Source organism: Paramisgurnus dabryanus, chromosome 8, assembly GCF_030506205.2.
Source record: "Paramisgurnus dabryanus chromosome 8, PD_genome_1.1, whole genome shotgun sequence".
NCBI classification, from domain to species: domain Eukaryota; kingdom Metazoa; phylum Chordata; class Actinopteri; order Cypriniformes; family Cobitidae; genus Paramisgurnus; species Paramisgurnus dabryanus.
The window spans coordinates 42259335-42266471 of NC_133344.1; the positions used below are offsets into that span (position 1 = coordinate 42259335).

At 40.2% G+C, this 7137-nt stretch overlaps 1 long non-coding RNA gene across 1 annotated transcript; it reads right to left on the reverse strand.

Annotated features, from left to right (window-relative positions):
- Positions 1-1472: 1472 nt before the first annotated feature.
- On the reverse strand, positions 1473-3323 carry LOC135720886 (uncharacterized). Its single transcript, XR_010521364.2, has 3 exons — positions 3032-3323; positions 2472-2537; positions 1473-2392 (listed from the first exon to the last, which is right to left on the reverse strand). It is a non-coding gene; the product is annotated as an uncharacterized lncRNA (long non-coding RNA).
- Positions 3324-7137: the final 3814 nt, after the last annotated feature.

A 7137-nucleotide genomic window follows, 5' to 3' on the forward strand; every position in this document is an offset into this window, starting at 1 on the left:
GCAGGTCAACAATAAAGACGTTTCCCCATAGCGCTTAGCAGCACAGCATCGAGTAAAGCTTTTGATAGGGAACACAATAAATATTCATATTCAGCAAGAATCATATAGGTAAAATATGTACAGTTTGTACAGCTATGGGCAGTGTGGCACCATTCTAGTGCAAGAACTAACATTATAAGAGTAGTAATATAATATTATGTTTAATATAATAACACATAAAATCTGAACTAAGATTCAACTTTGCTAGACTTTATTCGACTATGTGCCCATAAGCAGTGCACGAAACGCCGCCGCCAATACGAAACAACAACACCTCACCGCTCAATGTCCTGTATGATCATTCCCTTATCTGCAAACATTCTAATTTTGGATGTTATACTACTCTGACAACACATGGTAACACACCTGTCTTGGTTGTGACCTGCCGCCTCTTGACAATGTTCTCATTGTGCTCCAGGATTGCAAGGTGACATCTCTCCCTCATTCCCTGGAATGAGAATGCCTGGCGTTTGGGGAGGTATTTCAAAATTGCGCTGTAAAAGACTATATAAAGAGAAAGAAAGAAGGGATATAACAAATTAAAACATAAGGTCACTGTCGGCTCGCAAACAGTGACAAAGAAGGAGACAACGCGTGAGGTAAGGATGAAAGAATGAATTACATTTATTAAAGTAAACAATAAAACAGGGATTAACGTTAAAGCAAACAACTAAACAGGAACTAGGACGACACAGGAAGCGAGGGGAGCAAGCGACGTCACTCAAAAGAGAATTGCTTCTATGCGCCAGCATCCACACAGGTGTAAGTCCTCACAATCATGATGTCACACACTCGAACACCGTCCTGCAAAGCAAAAAAAGACAAAAAATACCAACGCTTTGACCCGCACTGGGGTCATAAAACCATCCTCCTTAAAAGAGGTGTCTACACAAGACACACAATCCAAAATTTAAAACCCCTCTTCCTGTAGAACAACTATGACTCAGTAATACTCCCATTATTCCCAGCAACTACGAGCCCTGTAGAAGAAATTTAAGAGAGTTAAGAAGAGTAAAACAAAAATTCAGAAAGTTGACAGTTAAGAGGAGTAAGGAATCCTAGAAAGGGCGTCAGCCACCACATTATCAATACCCTTAATGTGTCTGATCTCAAGGGCATAGGACTGGAGGAAAAGGCACTAACAAGTCAAACGCTGGTTTGGGCAACGCAAAGAATGCAAATAAACAAGCAGGTCCCGGGTTCAGATCCCGGACAAGCCCCCATTTGTCAATGTCGGCTTGCAAACCGTGACAAAGAAGGAGACAATGCGTGAGGTAAGGATGAAAGAATGAATTACATTTATTAAAGTAAACAATAAAACAGAGATTAACATTAAATGAAACAACTAAACAGGAACTAGGACGACACAGGAAGCGAGGGGAGCAAGCAAAGTCATTCAAAAGAGAACTGCTTATATGCGCCAGCGGCAGCATCCACACAGGTGTAAGTTCTCACAATCATGACGTCACATACTCGAACACCGTCCTGCAAAACAAGAAAAGACAAAACAACATACCAACGCTTTGACCCGCACTGGGGTCATAACAATGATCATTAGGATTTGGAAAAATAATCAAGTGTTCAAGCACAACTTCTCACCAGTATGTTTGAACAGGGCCATCTTTTCCATGTCTCTCAGAAGCCTTTTATCAAGGACCAGCGATGACAGGTCTTGAAATGCCACAGAATCCTTTTTCATCTACATACGCATCTTTTGCTCCTGTGCTGTTAGAGGAGCATGGTCACATGCTGTCCTCCGTCATCTGTCCACTCATGCTAATGTCACGACCCTGTGCTCCCTTTCCTTTCCTGCTGGTGGCAGAATTTCTTGGAAGCATGTGGTTGATTGCACACCCCTGTTGACTGACTACATTGATTGATTGTGGAGCGAATAAATGATGGACTGATTCATCTCTTGTTACTTTTTCTGTCGAATGGCAGTCTCCAGAGAAGTCATCTGTACTCCTGCATTTTCTTCGGTTTTACCTTCATCAACATTCCTTACCTTTTTGGATTATTATTTTGTATTGTTTAAACCCCTAGACATTACTATATTCTTTTGTAATGGTTTCATTTTTACTTTAATAAATATGTCTTGCATGCCAAATCATCTGCGCAAATGTGATCCTATTTTATGTTACGGTCGAGAACGAGCCGGCCGTGATACTAATTACACACATGGTGCAGAATGGACTTCCAACGGCATTTCAGTACCTGCATGAAAATATGATTGTCATAAAATAAGTCTAGAAAAATCGTTTTCCTTAAAAAGAAACAAATTAGAATCAAATGTCTTACCTCGACTTCACCCTTACTGGTTTCACAGGAAAACCACTTATGATTTAGGACAGACCTATAAAAGATAATACAATTAGTAACTTTGAACCTTGCAAACCAATGTAAAGTCTCCCACATTACAAACCAACACTGACCTGGTCCATTCTAGGAGGATTTCATTGTTCTTTTTTTCCCTTTCTTCTGCATCATCTTCCGGAAACCTGTGAGTAAATGCAGAACACTACTTTTGCATTACTTTCACCAAAATAACAGCAGAAGTTTGACTTTCACCACCGGAACAGTAAAGTCTGAATATGCATATGCAAAGTAACTAAAGCTATACAAATGAAAAAGTCATTTTCAAGTACCTTACAGTAATATGCAATAATAAATTGCATATTACTATATTTTACAGTTTTAGAGATAAAATGCAATTGTTATTTAGGTGTAGCAAGCATAAATATTATTTAATTAATAATGTACATCTCGCAAATGTATCTGCAGTTATCTCAACCATCGAATAACTTTACAGCAACAGGCTTGCGTTGTAACGTAACTCCAGAAGTAGCTCGGTAGCTAACAGTTGTTTTATTTTGAGAACAGCCTTACGTGTCATTGTCTATCTAATGTTACTTTGCTAACTTTACTGCTAACAACAATATCACTATGAAAAGGCTACTGTGTGATCAGAAACGAATATTAGCAAGAGTCTTACCTCTAGACGAATGCGTTTGATACCAGATGGCCCCGGCTGTTCGTCGTGTCTGGGAAGGTAAATATGGACGGAACTGCAGTGTCCTTTAGCGTGTTTCGCTTCATTCCGAGTACATTGGGTTCGATGTCTTGCAGCTTGAAATGGAGACTGCAAAACCTGAGGTTTTTCAATTTTACCGCATTGGTGTCTTCTCCAAACTTTGGGTGGTTGATAGCCCGCAGCCATTGTTTACACTGCGGCAAACTATGAAAACTTACTGCTTGTCCTTTCCCAGTGTAAGACAATTTCCTGAATAAAGATAGCCCCTACCTAGGGCTGGGCGATATGACCCAAAAAGTTATCGAGAAAATGTTTTCCATATCAGTCGATATCGATAATTATCATTATAAATAACAAATCTTTACTCCTGTCAAATTTAAAGGCAGATTTTTGCTCCTGGATGAAAATGGTAAAAACCAGACAGTTAATAATGGTTTTAAACTACTTTTTATTCAGAACATGACAAATACAAATACTAAAATCTTGTTTTAATGCATCTGTATTAAATGTAAATCTATTTGTTATGAAATCAACACTTCTGACACAAAAGCAGCAGACTACTGTCACTTTAAGACCCAAGATAGACTGCTTTAAGTTTCAATATACTGAGTAACAGCTGTTTATGTTCACTTAAACAAGAAAGAAAACTTAGTTCAGTGATCACGCGTGTGTTATACATATACGAGCTATACACGCTGATAAATGGATGTCAAGAGTGTCACGTTGCTGTGGGAGCGCACATACGCAAACACTATATTCACTGCAGTGGTGGATCTGCTGTTTTTCCTCAGTTTCCTGAATTTGTGAATGTCCTGTAAATATACTTTTAAAGCTGTGCGTGCGCAAGGCGGACGCTGAATGTACAGTATACTGCACCTATTGTGTCTGCTGTGTTTGACGATCCCTGTTTGCGCGTCCAACATTACACACAAGAAAATGTTTCCGCGCATTTGGATTCCGTGATTCCGTCCGCGTTATCCGCATCGCGAAAATCATAGGTCTCTACTAATAAATGAATAACTTGCCTCATCTTCCACTCCTTCAAGTCAAACTGACACTGTGATTGTAAACCAAGAGCGCGTGCCGTATCCGGACGTGCTCGCGCAACATTACGCACAGTGCGTAAACATTATCGATCACTTATCGAACTGTCCTTATCGTTTTATCGAAAAGTTTATATCGGCAAAATTATCGTTATCGAATTATCGCCCAGCACTACCCCTACCCAAAGGACACAGCATGAGTTTGCCATGTGAGCCCGGGAAAACAACTCTTCATGATTCACAGTGGACTTCCTACCGAGAGCACATTTGGTTTTCAAAGATCACACCTTAGGGCGTCATACATTTGTATTCTCATTCTCTCAAAGCAAACTGTATATGAAATGCCACATTCTTCATGCACAAAGAATCTAAAACTGATCTTATTTGTTTCTATTTAAATATTTCATTGCAAGTGGTTACAATGGTCTCACTCATATAACAACAGAATTCAATGTTAAAGGATAGGTAAAACTTCTTTCAATGTTGATAGACACCTCCCATTCTAAGCATAAACCAATCACCCACTGTATACAAATTAAGGACAGCCCTTAGTTTTACAACAACCAATCAGTACCAAATTCCTATATGCTTTGTTCTCTGGTTATTTAAGGAGATGTGTAGAAGATTCAGATGGGACTTTCTATATCTAGAAATGCACCCCTATGATGCTGTATCTTTGATAAAGCATCAGGTATTTCATTTTACTATGAGGAATCTTTAAACAGATCTTCATCAGTTGTCAGGTATGCAATATTCTCATTTGATTGTTCGTGTTTTAATTGGATTGTGAATTGACTTTGAATTATGACCTTCCTACCTGGCTAATAAATTGTGTTTGGACAATTCTGTGTTGCTACGAAAGTTATTGCATGATTAGTAAATTATGATGAATCCTTGTCACCGCAATGTCTGAAAATCAGGCTAGTATAACTGACTAAAATCCCAGACTAGACGGCATAGTAGTACATCAGCAGAGGATTTTGGAGATCTGACTAGCACTTGGTGTTAGTTTAAGTTAAATTAGATGCGTGGAGGCTAATTTCCTGTTTAGAGTAACATGTAAATGATGTCTGACTACTCTAAATCAGATGAGCCTCAACCTCTGATTATTTCAATATTAATCTAAGTTGCATATTAAATTATGGCACAATTATACAAAGCTATCATTGGAGTAGACGGTCAGTTTGTTTTATGATAGTGGTCGTGAACTTCTGGTTAGAAATAAATATTGTAATAGTTAAGTTGCACCTCTATGGGGACTAAATAAAGTATGTTCAGAGATGAGCACGCATAAAAGGCGGCCTTCTAAACATATGGTCTAACCTCTAGCAGCGACCAAGCCTGGTTCGGTTGTGATCGTGGGCCCGCATAATTATTAAATATAAATAAAGGCCGGTGCGTGCTTGAGTCAAAAGCGACATGAGTAGCCGAATGAACGGATGCAATAACAAGTAGGGCTAAACCAGAATAACCAAACATCCACCCAAATTCTGCAACTGTTAAAAGTAATTATCAATCCGATTTATATTAAATTTATCTTGAAGTCAGATAATAATACCAAATTGCGTAATGCCAAAACGCCATCTGCAAGCAACGGAAAAGACCCAACGCGCTAGAATCCCCCGGCCATGCCGTTGGTTGCCGCCATTGGGCCAACGGATGGATGCAATATATATTATATTTGTACCCCCTTACACTGGTTTTGGTTGAACATCCCGGTTCAACGCAACTTATCACCATTTCGATGGGGAAAAGGTAGTATTTATAATAATATATCCACTTAATTGTCTCACGTTTACCAGTGTCTGTAAAAGTTGTTTTTAACCTAGTTAAATCTCCCTCCCTCCTGGGGCCAGGTTCAATAAGGAGGTTCAACCAACTCTGAGTTAAAACTTAAACTCTGAGTTGACTTACTCTGAGATAGGAAATGTCACCAGTCGGAGCGGACCACTAATGTCGTGAGCCACGCCCCTCCCTAAGTTCCACCTCGAGGAGGTCCCCAAAGACACCCCAATGACCAAGCACACAAGAGGGATAAGTAAAATTAAAACAATCTTTATTTAAGTTAATTAAAAATGTAGTTGGGAAGGGAAAGGGAAATCTAAAATAATGTCTTCTCTCTCGTTTCTCCTCTTGCAGGAGAGGAAGGGGCCAGACACCAAGGGGAAAGAGCACCCACAGGGGGAGAGAGGAAAGGGAGCTCCTTGTTCCTATGGCCGGTAAGTATTTCCTCCTGAGGGACCCTTAGTCCTCCTCCTTGTGTTTTGTTGACACGTGGCGCCCTCCTCTTCTCCTGGAGGCAGAAATGAAAGTTATAGAGTAGGTTCTATCAGGAAGACTAAATGCCACGTCATTCATTACATTTTGATCTAGCCAATCATCACTTGACTCTTGGTGTATATAAGTTCCCTACTCAACCTCTTTTGCGTGTGCAGATGCTGACACTGATGTTCACCTCCATCCTCCCCACCACCACCACCAGGTTGGCCCTATCCATACATCGGGGGTAGGCTACGCCCCTGCCTTCATCTCAGGCAGGAACTGCGGAAAGCTACAACCCTTCGGCTGAGTTATGGACGGGGTTCTACGCCAAATAACTATATCATAGCTGCATCCTTTTGCTTACAAATTGTTAAATAAATGCTATCAAATGTTACATTACCTCCTGAGTCTTTCTGGTAGAAATAAAAAACACACAATAAATAGATGGAAGGCTGAGAGCGACTACCTGTACCCTAGCAAGGGGTATGTTCCTTGGGCCTGAGTTGAGTGTGACTTGTCTCTCCACTCTTTTCTAGAGCCCGACCAATTTATCGTTTTGCCGATTTTATCGGACGATATGAGCCTGTCGCAGATATATCTGTATCGGCGTATAAGCCGCAGATATGAAGCCGATATGAACGTTCCTTACAGAAGACATTGAATGCTTTTGAAAGATGTAAGTACTTGTTTGTCCAGCAGAGTGCGCCCTACTGGTTGCTAATGGTGACCCAGGTCACTCACTGTAGTGACACCAGCCAACCC